Raw genomic sequence first — 13,832 nt, forward strand, 5'->3', positions numbered from 1 at the left:
TAGCAACTAGCCCTGTTCTTTGTACACAGTGCGATTGATTATTACTGTCATTATACGTCAGTATTATCTTTTAATATTCACTTCCATCTTTTGTAACAATGATCGACACTTACATAGTATTTTAAGATTTGCAAAGTGCTTTTCATACATTTGAACCTAAGAACTATAGGCATTATTATCCCCATTTTACAGAAAAGGAAACTGAGGCTCCAAGAGGTGAAAAGACTTGTCTATGGTCACATAGCTACTAAATAGCTAGACTTGGGTCTTCCTGATTTCAAGTCTAGTGTGGCATTTGCTAAACTCTTCTCACATGTACATTGTCCTTTCGAAATGTGAACTTATTGATGAGTTCACTGAACAGCTTCATTGACCTCTTTCGCTCTCATTGCAAATTATAATTGTAGTAATTATTTCATTTATCTAATCTTTATGCTTGAAGAAATCCAGATAGAAAGGGCACGAGCATAAATAGCTGTCCTACTATTGCTTTTATACGCTTTATACTTGGTAAACTGTTGCCTGAGTGGAAAAATAATTGGCTTTTGTAATTGAATGAAAGTGCTGGAATGTAGATCATCTTTTGTAGACTTACTAAAAATATCTGCAGAAAAGGCCAATAGCAGACAGGATGAATGGGGTGATATGATTTTAGTTTCTTTCACTAGCTCTCTAGATTTTGAGAGTTTTTCATTTCATGTAGTTTGGAGCTTATAAGTACGCAGTATGACAACATCAGGGCAGCTAGGAGGTGTGGTGGGTAGTGTTCTGGACCTAGAGTCAGGGAGGACCTCAATTCAAATCCAGCCTCAGTCTCCTCCTACCAGTGTGACCCTAGGCAAGTCACTTAACCCTGTTTGCTTCAGTTTCCTCATCTGTAAAATGAGCCAGAGAAGGAAGAAAAACCACTCCAGTATCTCTTCCAAGAAAACCCCAATTGGGGTCATGAAGATACAGCTGAAATGACTGAATAACATGACAATATCTGTTAAAATCATCATTCATAAATTTTAACAGATCATATTGCTGGGCAATGTTAAGTGGCAGTTTTGTCCCCAATAACACTGATTCCAGTTCAGTTTATTTGTTGAATTCTCAAGGAATTTTGGGGGTTTGCGTATGTTACTTGGTGGTAGGCTGGTGGAGAATGTTGTCTGTTAGCAAATGAAGAAGAGCGATCCTCTTGTTTAGAATTGTGGCTACATGGTCATGTCTATGTAGAGATTTGGTAAGTGCTAAATGTCTGTAACCTGTGGTGATATGTATTTTTATCACTGTCCTCATCCTCATCCTCATCCTTATTATTATCATTAATTTGAACTGAGCATAGTTACTTAATAATGAGTGTACACATGTTCTATAACAAAATCTACAAAATGACTGACAACAAAACATAAATGATCATGGATCTTTCTGATGTTATTAGCCAGTTCTATGAGTCTCTTAGTAAATAAACACTCCTCATGGCACAAAAGTCAACTCTTGAGAAACCAGTGTTCCATGCTATGGAAATAGCAGGGCAGCTAGGTGGCATGACAGATAGAGTGCCAGGTCTGAAGTCAGAAAGACCTGAGTTTGAATCTGAACTCAGATAATTGCTTAGCTGTGTGACCCTGGGCAAGTCACTTAATCCCATTTACCTCTCAGTTTTCTCAACTGTAAAATGACCTGGAGAAGGAAATAATAAACCACTCCAGTATCTTTGCCAAAAAAACCCTAAATGGGGTCACAAAGAGATTGAAATGGTTGAATAACAACAATGGAAATAGAAGAAAACAATTGCTTGCAAATTAAATATTACTTTAAACTTTAAAAATCACTTTCTTCATAACAAAGCTAATTTTACAGATGACAGAAGTGATATTTTAAGATCTTCAAGGACTTGTCAAGGATTACCCAGCTAGTAGTCGGAGCTAGGACTTGAACCTGCTCTAAGTCCAGTGTTCTTTTGAATATAAGTTGTCTCTCTGATGTTAAGAAAAATATAAGAAATTGACTTTGTCATGAGGTCCTAAGAAGGAAGTTTAATTAAGCAAAATAAGAATATTCATTTAAAATTTAGATTAATCCATGTCAGACCTAAATAGAAGTCAGTGTCATTATGTACAAGAAAATTTAAGTAGGAATTATAAGGAAAACATATCATAAGCTTTAAACACTATATAAATGCAGTACTATCCATGTGTCTCTTGAAAAGAAAATACTCTTCTTGACAGAAATAATACATTTTGAGAAATGGGATAATGATAATGATTTCACTTCCCAGAGGGATTTAATGCTGAAAAGATACTGATTCCATTCCTTTTCTTTGTTGAAACTATCAGTAATGTCATCTTCAAACATGAAGGATGATGATATAAAATGAATTACACTCCCCATGTTCGTCCTTGGTGATGGTGAATGTTTCTTATCCCAAGGTAAAGATAACAGGTATACTAACAAATAGCTCATTTTGAGATTCTTGGCTTGCCTTAAACCAAGGAGTCTAGTCCTATGTGTGAAGCAGGAAGATTCAAAGCAAGAAGGAGGTTGAACATTTTCTTTTGGTGAGAAGGAAGACACTCTAAAGCAGGATTCCCTGATCTTTTTGTGTGTCATGGACCCCTTTGGCAGACTGGTGATGCTAAGATCCCTTTCTCTGAAAAGTGTTTTTAAGGGTAAAACAAATGCATAGGATTACAAAGGAAAATATTTGTACTGAAATATAGTTATCAAAATATTACAGGAAAAGTCTGTGGCTCAAAGGTTAAGAACTTTTGCTCTGTAGCCCTCCTCAGATGGCCCCAACAATAAGCAATTTCCTTATTCTTTAAGGAAAAAAGGAAGCAAAAAAAGACATTGTTACTACCTTTCTCTTGTCCTTTTGAAGTGGTCCAACAATTGTTGTCAGGCATTGGTTTTTGTTTCAAAGGGTCCTTGGAAGGAAATAGATTTGTTCATTGTCCTTTTTTTTTTTTTTTTTAAATAGCAGTTAACATAGATTTAGGTCATTTCATAACCAAGTGAATAAAAAACGTCTATAGCTCAGATTATATCATGCAGTTGGATGAACAGCCTATAGAACTTGTTTGTCACTACATATATCAGACAAATGGAGAATGAGTTGAAACTAGAGTTGAAGGAGAGAGAAAATGAATTGGGTTACCTTTGGGAAATCACAAATTTCCTTTAACGGTCCCAAATTTCTCTCTGAAACAAAGGCCCATCTTTTTTATTTTTAATATCAGTTCTCTTCCAGTGATGCAGTATGGTTGTGAGTCTTGTTACACAACAGTCACTCAGAAATTAAAGTTAGTAATCACCCTAGGATCAATGAAGAACTACAGTGTGTTGGCAGGCTGCAACAGTGAGAACAAGGAGAGGCAATGTTAGTGGGTCATAAAAGGGCTGTCTACATGAAAAAGAAAATGGGCTGGTCATGGGGTGAGAACAAAAGATAAACAATTAATAGTTTTCATATTCCTCTGCAACCTTGGGGTGTCAGGAGAACTTGAGGAAGGCTTCAGTCCTCTAGGTGGGAAGAAACTCACGAAAGGTTATGGACAGGAGTTGCATAGCATAGGAAGAAATGGATTGGTTGCATCATTAGAGAAACTGACAATGTTGATAAATCACAGTTCCATTTGACCATTTGATATTGACCTAAGGTTCTTTTAACTTTCAATAAACATTTATTTATTCCTCACTAAGTTCAAGCTCTATGAAGATACCATAGTTCATTTTCTTTGGTTTCTCTCTATTGTTACAGTTTACAGAGTTTTGGATCTTCCTGATACCTTTGCTCTTCCAAAGAAGCTATTTCTAATTCTGCACCATACTGGACCACAGACAGTGACGGGTCAAGGAGAGAAAACTCTAAGTTGGGAATAAGAAGGACAAAAGTTGAGAACCAAAGTGGGAATGAGCTAAGGGGATGGAATATTTTGAATTTGGAAGTCAAAATTGAGCAGGGTTTGATCAATGTTATGGGAAAATATTGGGTAGCACAACTAAATCAATGCACTTGCAATACGGGGACTTTGAAACACATACAAAGCCTGACTCAGACAGAAAGCCTTTTGAGTATCTCCTGGTACAGCAGGAACCAATAGCCAGTACGAAATGCCATTGGCAGAGTGGTGTCATGAAGCTACATAGAAATCTCTTATTTTTAAACAAATTCCTATTTATTTGTTTGTTTATTCCTCTTTATTTAGAAGAGGACTTCTTCCTCTAAGAATCTTTTCATTCCTTTGCAATCCATGAAAAATGGACTTTCCCTTGATGATATAGCCTGTCCTAGATGTACCTTCTTTCATGACCCCAAACATTAGGAAGGAAGGAGTAGTGACCCTGTTTCTTGTTTTTAATTGCTACTTCTGGGCCCTTCTTGGGTCATTGCCACTCAGCAGCCTTTAAGCATCACTCATTGTAGGTGCACCACCCTCTTCACTGTGGTCTACTTATCCTCAGGCCACTCTTCTTCCTCTCTGAAGAAATTTAGCATATGTATGTAATGGCAATTTAAATGAGAAGATCTTTCCCATTCATTAATAGGCCCACGTGACCTGCTTAAATCACATGGAAGCCTGGGAGGAGCTTGCTGAACCAGTGGAAGAGGAAGGGTGGAGCAGAACTGGGAGGAAGTTGGTGAGAGTGGTTAGGGGCAGAGGAGAGAGGACACAGGCCAGCAGAACAGCAAGACTGGTGAGTGTTTGTTTGTGGGAAGACCCCAAGGTAGGAGGGAAGGCTTGGGAATAACTTTGTCCCCTGAAGTGATAATGTGTACTGACTTCTTAGTCACTATGATGGATTTGGCTTTCTGGTGTTGGGATTTGACTTTCTGTTTTCTCGATAAATGTTTTTCTTTTGCCTTTTATATGGAGAGTCTGATATACTTTGTGATTCAGAACTATGCCAGCATAGTCATAGTTGCCCTCAGTGCTGTGACTATTGCCTTGGTGACACAATGTATCACATTGTTTCTTTTCACTCCAGATTCTGCTTTTATTTATTTTTATTTTTTAATTTATTTATTTTCAGTTTTCAACATTCACGTCCACAAAATCTTGAATTTCAAATTTTTTCTTCATCTCCTCCCTTCCCCCACTCCAGGACAGTGTATATTTTGATTGCCCTTTCCTCTAATCTGCCCTCCCTTCTATCATTCCCTCCCCCATTCCCTTCTCTTATATTTTCCTGTAGGGTAAGAGAGATTTCTATATCCCATTGCCTATATATCCTATTTTCTAGTTGCATACAAAAACAATTTTTAACATTCATTTTTAAAGCTTTAAGCTCTACATTTTCTCCCTTCCTCCCTTCCCACCTACCCTCATTGAGAAGGCAAGCAATATGATATAGGTTATGCATGTGCAGTCATGCAAAACACTTCCATGATCCTCATGTTGTGAAAGACTAACTATATTTCCCTCTATCCTGAACCCCTCTACATTTTTTCTATTCTCTCCTTTGACTCTCCCTCTAGCAAAATATTTGCTTCTGATTACCCCTTCCCCCAATCTACTATCCCTTTTATTATCCCTCCCTCTCTTATACCTTTCCCCCTGTTTTCCTGTAGAGTAAGATAAACTTCCATACCCAATTGACTGTGTATATTATCACCTCCTGAAGTCAAATTTGTTGAAAGGAAGTCTCACTTATTCTCTTTAACCTTCCCCTTCTTCTCCTCCATTGTGAAAGCTCTTTCTTGCCTTTTTATGTGAGATGATATGTCATATTCTACCTCTCCCTTCCTCCTAGTACATTCCTCTCAACAATGAATTTTCTTTTTTAGATATCATCCCTTCATATTCAGTTCACTTTGTGTCCTCTCTCTTTCTATCCATATATATGTATGTATATATGTGTATATATACACACATACATGCACATATACATACACATATACATACATGTATGTATATATACACATACACATATTCCCTCCAACTATCCTATCACTGAGAAAGATCTCATGAGTTACAAATATCATTTTTCCATGTAGGAATGTAAACAGTTCAACTTTAATAAGTCCCTTATGATTTCTCTCTCCTGTTTACCTTTTCATGCTTCTCGTGATTCTTGTATCTGTATGTTGAATTTTTTATTCACCTCTGGTTTTTTCAACAAGGATGTTTGGAAGTCCTCTATTTCACTGAAGTTCCATTTTTTGCCCTGAAGTATTATACTCAGTTTTGCTGGTAGGTGATTCTTGGTTTTAATCTTATATCCTTTGACCTCTAGAATATCATATTCCAAGCCTTTTCATAACTTAGCGTTTAGATTCCTAAATCTTGTGTTATCCTGATTGTGTTTTCATAATACTTGAATTGTTTCTTTCTAGATGATTGTAATATTTTCTCCTTGATCTGGGAACTTAGGAATTTGGTCACAATACTCCTGGGAAATTTCCTTTAGGGATCTCTTTCAGGAGGTGATTGGTGGATTCTTTTCATTTCTATTTTACCCTCTGGTTCTAGAAGATCAGGGAAATTTTCCTTGATAATTTCTTGAAAGATGATGTCTAGGTTCTCTTTTTTTGATCGTGGCTTTCAGGTAGTTCAATAATTTTTAAAGTATCTGTCATGGATCCATTTTCCAGGTCAGTTGTTTTTCCAGTGATATACTTTATTGTCTTCTATTTTTTCATTCTTTTGATTCTGTTTTATAATTTTCTGATTTCTTGTAAAGTTATTAGCTTCCATTTGCTCCATTCTAATTTTGAAGGAATTATTTTCTTCCGCGAGTTTTTGACCCTCTTTTTCCATTTGACCTGTTCTGCTTTTTAAGGCATTCTTCTCATTGGCTTTTTAGACCTCTTTTGCCATTTGAGTTAGTCTATTTTTAAAGGTGTTATTTTCTTCAGCATATTTCTGGGTTTCCTTTAGCAAGCTGTTGACTCGGTTTCACAATTTTCTTGCATCACTGTCATTTGTCTTCCCAATTTTTCCTCTACTTCTCTTACTTGATTTTCAAAATCTTTTTTTAATTCTTCCATGACCTGAGATCAATTCATATTTTTCTTGGAGTCTTTGGGTACATAAGCTTTGATTTTGTTGTCTTCTTATTGTATGTTTTCATCATCCTTGTCACCAATGACATAAGAAAATACCTGCTCACTGAGAAAGTAAGAATCTATAGCCTGTTTCTTTCCCCCCATTTGCTCATTTTTCCAATTACTTGACTTTTGAGCTCTTTGCTATGTGGAGGGCTCTAGAAGCAGCCTCCGCTTCAGCAGTAGCTGCCACCATACTGTGACTGGGATAGGACCATGCTCCACTCTCAGTCAGCTTAGAGATCCTTCCCATTCACCTTCCAGGCTGTCTTTGGCTTTTTCGGATTGAGAAGTCTGGAAACTGCTTGACTAGGGGAGTTGTTTTGTAGAGATGTCCCAAGTACCTTTTTTTTTCCTGTTGAGGCAGTGGGTCAAAGGGTTGTGATGCCATCTGGCTCTAAAAAGGTATAAATATTCTGAGCTGATGTTTTACTTTGGGGCTTAGTTTTTCTAAAAAGGTTTGAGTGCCAGATGAAGACTCTGGGAAGCTGTTAAGGAGCCCCTATGGCTTTGAGAACCCAGATGTCCTGCTTCCCTCTCTGGTATGGTCTGTTGCATTATGGTCAGGCAGAGGAAGCCATGTCTGTTGACTCTTTTGATTTCTCTGTATTTTCTTTGAATTTCAGGGTGCCGACTCCCCTGAATTAGGTGAATGATATATGTACTTGGTTAAAGGAATGATACATGTGCTTGATTAAAATGATTATTAATCCCTTTAAAGTTACTTTCCTTTTATGAATGCAGACCTAAGAACCTGTGATAACAGGCCCCCCTGTGTATGTTGGGGTGCTTAATTATACACTCCCCAGATTCAGCTTTTAAATTTGCAAGTTGCAATTTACATGTTGGAATCCTCTCAAATACCTTTGCTTCTAAGTTCATCAATGTCTTAAACTCCCATATTCTGTCTGGTAGTTGCTGTCTAACTCATGTTTAGCTTATTTTTCCTCCTCTCTTAAAAATTCATGGCTTCTTACATGTGAGAACTTTATATATTGATATCTTCTCAAAAATCCTTGCTTTTTCTGTTCATCAACCTCTTCAAATCCTATTTTCTCTCTCTTTGTTCTACTTTGACCAAACATAAGATCATCTTTATTCTCTTTCTATTTTCTAGGGGCAAACATAGGATGGACCAATTTGCACAATTAATCCAAATTTGACAAATGGTTAATGCCATTGAGAGATGGTGGCTTCCTCAGGATGGGCAATCTGCTCAGTGTGGATATTAATAAATAAAATTAATAGGGATTACTCTAAGCATATTAGAGGAAGGGCAGGGGGGAAAGATAGAAGAAAATACTGCACTTTTGACAAAGCTTTATAGTTACAAGTGGCAGTGGCTCAAAGAAAAACATTAACTCAACAGGTGAGCAAAAATGATGACCATAAGCTATAGTAGTGTAAAAGTTTCTTCAACTTAGGAAACGTCTCCCCAAATGGAGACTGAACTTGTAGGTATAGTACATAGTAAATCATAATAACAAGTGTAAAAGAATAGCCACAGTAAGAGAAATAATTGTAATACATGCTTGACCCATCAATTAGCTTTACTCTGACAAACAGAAATCATATATTAGTAGTACCTATAACCATGAAATGGGTCACAGTGGCCAAAAGAAAGGACTGGCTAATGGATAGAAAGGCCATCCAGGGCAGCCATTTGAATTCTTGGACAGAATATTGAACAGTTTGAGTGATGATGAATGACCTTGTCTCATAGGGACAGCACTAATTGCATCCTTGATAATGCCTTCCTTATTCTTTCACATTATGAACACACTCTGTGCTCCAGCTTCGATGTTTTGCTTGCTTATTTATTTCCTGACTCCATGCCTTTGCACTGTCTGTCCCCAGGCCTGGAATGCTTCTCCTCTTCCTCCTTCCCTCCAATGTCCAGCTTCTTTGGTTTTCTTCTATGCTCATGGACAATCTCATATTCTGCAGGAGACCTGTTCCAGTCCCTCACAGTGCTCTCTCTAAGACTCCCTTCCATTTATGAAGGCTGTTCCCTTCTACTGTACCTATCTTGTATTTACATAGTTATCTGTATGCTGCCTCCCTCATTAGAAAGTAGATCTGAATTCTTTCTGTCCCACCTCCTCATTCCCCAGCCCCATTGAGAGAGAAAGAAAAACAAAACCCATTACAAATGTATATGTATATATGTGTATGCACACACACACAAACACACACATAGAGGAAAATTCCCACATTAACCATGGCCAAAAAAATGTCCTTTAATCTGCACTCTGAGGCCATCACTTATCTGGAGGTAGACGTGTCATTACTATTCTTACCATGTCATTCCATTATTCCAAAGATATTCCCAGTAACTTTGCTTTGACCTAATTATGTGTTCTGGCTGACTTGTAGTTGCTGTTTGTCCTTTGCTCTTGAAGAGGACCATGACATCAAGAAGATGAAGCTGTGACTTGCAAGTGAATTGGATTTAAGTAAAAGAAGGCTGTGCAAGGTCACCAGCCTCACTTTCTCCTCTGGAGCCATCTGGGTCCCATGGCAAGATGTAGATCAGGATGACTGGAGATGGCCCTGCTGTGGCTCACTGGAGATGAGGTAAACATACTAGTGGGGGCTCATAAGCTATAGATTTAGGATTATCAATTCAGACAGTAACCTGAATGATAATTAATAAAAATAGGTCACAGTTTCTCCTGGTGAACAGTTAATACAAGTGAAGGTCCAATTGTTTAGATATTTGACAGTCATTGTCTTGAAGAGGAAAATACACTTTAGGAGAAATATTTGTGATCCAGATGTCTACAGAATGACTGCAACTTAAAATTAAGGCAACCCAAGATAAAAGAAGTTCTCTTTGAGTATGACCACTGTTCTCTTGAGCAATCTCATACTCCTCCATATGAAGTTTCTCCTCTAGCTGCTGCAAAGGGGAAATGCTGCTCACTGTGGAGAATGAAGCTAGTCCTCTTTGGTAAGAATTCAGCAGAGAAGGCCCACCCTTGCTAGCCTTTCTACTCTGTGTTTTAATAACACCAAAACTAAAGTAGAAAAAGCACTCTTACTGAAGCTGAGCCCAATCCTATAATTAACAGACAGGCTGTATTTAGTTGTGGAGGACAACAAGTCCTTTCTCTCTATTCTCTTCTTTTGCCATTTTTTTTTGCTTTCAAGTTTGAAATTTGAGTGTTTTGAAAGCTTATGATGTGCCCTGAAGCTCTTTTCTCTAGAAACAGTCCAATAGTGGCTGCTTCCCATTGTTTCCACTCACTAATGCTCTCTCTTAAGCTGAGTCAAGTGTCCACCATGGACCCCAGGTCTTTCTTCTCTGCAGGCTTATGTTGTCTAAACACTTCTTTTAAAGGCTTCTAAGCTTTCAGGAGCAGTAGCTCTATTTAGACTTGATTTTTGTTTACAATTTTTTTGGTTTACATTTGCTTATGCCCCCATTTCAGCCGCATCACTTTTCTTTTATGAGACATGAGAAATTATTCTTTAATTAGTTCAGGGTTAGCTGCTTGCTCTGCTTTACTGAGGATCTCTTGATCCCTGACTCTACTAAGACCATGGGGGTTAGGGTTTTTGGGAAAGGCAAGGATTATCTGATTCTTTATATTTTGCATTCCCTTTGGAGGAAAGTAGTAATTTTCTAGCTCTATTTACCTTCTACCTCTTCCTCCTCACTCTGTCTGTCATCACTCTCTCTGCCATCTGACTGTCTGTCTATCTATCTATCTATCATCTATCTATCTATCTATCTATCTATCTATCTATCTATCTATCTATCTATCTATCTATCTATCATCTATCTATCTATCTATGTCTGTTCTGTCCATCCATGTCTCTCTATATCACTATCTTTTTACCTATCAGTCTATAATTTCTCTGTGCCCATAATTTCTCTTTCTCTGTCTCTGTCTCTGTGTCTGTCTGTCTGTCTGTCTCCCTCCCTCCCTTCCTCCCTCCCTCCCTCCACTATGGCATAATGGCTAGAGAACCACCTTCACATTAGGAAAGTCTAGATTCAAGCCCTACCTCTGAGACTGGCAGTATGACTTCAGACAAATTACTTAACTTCTCAGGACATCTAGCCAACTTTCTTAAAATTAAACTGTAGAGAGTTATTAGTATACATCAGTAGAGAGAATTTCCTCATCCATACACCAATGAACTCACAGGTCCAGTTCTTATCTACTTATCTCTATTTGGAAGAGACCTGTGACTTCATTGGTACCAGAAATTTCTAGGTGAAGAAATTCTCTCAACCACCACAGACTGGTACCTTCCCTGTAGCCGTCTTAGGAGAGTTGCCTGTGGCAGAGGTTATGTGACTAGCTTAGTGTCACACAGCCAGCTTGTGAACTTCTCATCAGAAGGACTTGAATTCAGGTCTTCCTGAGTTGAGACAGGCTCTCCATCCCTTATGCCACACTATCAATAAAATAACAATAACAATACCTTGACATAATGCACATTGGTCTAATTTCTCACAATCTGATTTCTCACAAGCTCCTTATGAATAAGTCTTGAAAGTATTCCATTCCCCTTTTATAGATACGCAAACTGGAACTCAGTGGGATTAAATGGTTTACTGGAAGTCATCTAGCTACTAAGTCAAAATTCAGATTCAAGCACATATCTTCTGATCCTTAAGGTCAGTGCTCTTTCAATTACACTGCCTTGCCTGGGAGTGGGGAGTGGCAGCAAAGCTAGACTATTTTTAGAATCCATTGGTAACTTGCCAGCAGCATGTATTTTTTGTTGTGTCTTTACAATCCCTCTTGTGACTCTAGTATATCTGTATAATTTACACAAAATATGAAATCTTTGGAGTCAAGGTGACATGACCATTATTCATTTGGAATCACCCATTTGATACCAGTAAAAACAGCACCATGAAGAAATTTTTCATATGGACATTGTCAGTTGAATACATATCAATGACCATTTATCATTGTCCTTCATGTACAAAGATGACAGTGGTGATGCTTTGCTATCTTACTTCTGGAGGTGACTAAAAACATTTGTGTAACCAGTGAACCTGGGCGTACTGAATAATCTCTGTTCCCTGGACAAGGAAACTAGGTATGATTTGAGAGGCACCAAGACGCCCGTGCATTCCCACTGGCCTGATCTGTGACCTGGAAATCTGACCATTAGATGCACGAATGAGTGAAAAAAAGCAAAACAAAAGGGAGGTGAGGGAATTGAGCACCACAGTTCAAATGTGTATTTGTTACCTAGGATTTCTAATAGAATCTCAGTGTTGAAAGAGGCACTAGAGGGCATCTAGTACAAGCACCATGAAAATGAATCGCCTCTAAAAATTCCAGTGCTTCCCTATCCTTTGCTTGAAGATCTTTAGTGATGAAGTGCTCTCTCGTGGCCTCTGGTGATGGAAAATGCTTTTATCTTCTAGCCTCTCAGGAGCACAGGTTCCTGTGTCAGGGTAACCGTTGTTATCAATTTGAGGTCCTTGAGGGTAGGAATTTATTTTTTGTATTTGTATCCTGAGCACCTTGCACTGTGCCTGACATATAGTAGGAGTTCAATGAATGTTGATTGGGCCATCTGAATCCAACCAGCAAAATTCCCTTACTTACCCTTCTGGGTTATATAATGTTCAAATACTAAATCACAGAGTTGCAGCTACACTTTGAGAATCAATAACTCTTGATCATTACTCTACGACAAAATGCGCACTCTTCTCTTTACAGCCCTTGACTAGCTAGTTCCAGCCTGTTTTCCCGTTCTGAATATTCATTTCTCTTCTCATTCCCGCTATGCTCCAGTTAAACTGGCTGACATATTCCTTGGGCACAACAATTTCCTTTTTGTTTTTATCGCCTGCTTTTATGTAGGTTGTTCCCCAATGGCTGGAACATTCTTCCTCTTCACCTCTGCCTCATGGTACTGACTGTTCCCTGCAAGGGCTAGTTCAGGTGCCCCAAAGGACTTTTCCTAATCTCCTTCCTCCCTCTCTCACTTAGTTATTTTTTCTCTGCTCCCTGAAATAATTCTGACATTGTTTTTTATTTATTTATATGCATGGGATCTAAGTTAAATAATGCCTGCTTATCTCTAGTGCCTAGCATCATGCTCAGCACACAGCAAGTGCTCAATAAATGTTGGTTGAACTGAATTGCAGAAGTCTTGAGACAGGAAAATGTTATCTTTGTTTTAAAATGAGATAAAGGCTAAATTCTGGAAACTATGGATAAATTTATCCTTTCCAAAATTCTAGAGCAAAACACAAATGGTTTATGATCATTTGGAAAATAATGATAATAATGGTGATAATGGTAATGATTATAACTAACATTTATATAATGATTAAAGTTCGCATATCATTTTATATATGCTATCTTATTTGATTTGCATAGCAACACTGTGAAGTAGGTTAACCCCATTTTATATGAGGAAACTGAGGCTAAGGGAGATTGTCACCTGCCTAATACTACACAGGTAGTAGCTATGTATGAAACCGGACTTGAACTCATGTCTTCTCGACTCCAAGTTCAGCATTTTTTGCACCGAATCACCCTGTTATGTATGATGATCACTAGAAGCCAACATGGGTTTACTAAAACTGTCATACATAGCTAACATCTATTTTTTGAACAGTTTCTTGGCTTATTAGGCTTAAGCTTACTTACTTAGGCTTAATGAACTTAGGAAGTTCATTAGTCATATATTTGAATTTCAGCAAATTATCTGCTAAAGTTTCTTGTGATAGTCTTATAAATATTTTGTTGAGATATGGTATCATGTCACGAGGTGTAGTCACAGCTGGTTGAACATTCAAACTCAAAGAACA

General features: G+C 37.9%; 1 long non-coding RNA gene across 1 annotated transcript in view; it reads left to right on the plus strand.

Moving 5' to 3' along the window:
- Positions 1-4,533: 4,533 nt before the first annotated feature.
- LOC140507233 (uncharacterized) overlaps positions 4,534-13,832 on the plus strand; it is an 82,412-nt gene continuing 73,113 nt past the window's right edge. The window contains exons 1-3 of the long non-coding RNA XR_011968254.1: positions 4,534-4,686; positions 9,413-9,613; positions 11,570-11,669. This is a non-coding gene — a long non-coding RNA (uncharacterized lncRNA). The remainder of the gene's footprint in view (positions 4,687-9,412; positions 9,614-11,569; positions 11,670-13,832) is intronic.

The sequence above is a fragment of the Notamacropus eugenii genome, chromosome 5, assembly GCF_028372415.1.
Source record: "Notamacropus eugenii isolate mMacEug1 chromosome 5, mMacEug1.pri_v2, whole genome shotgun sequence".
Taxonomy (NCBI): domain Eukaryota; kingdom Metazoa; phylum Chordata; class Mammalia; order Diprotodontia; family Macropodidae; genus Notamacropus; species Notamacropus eugenii.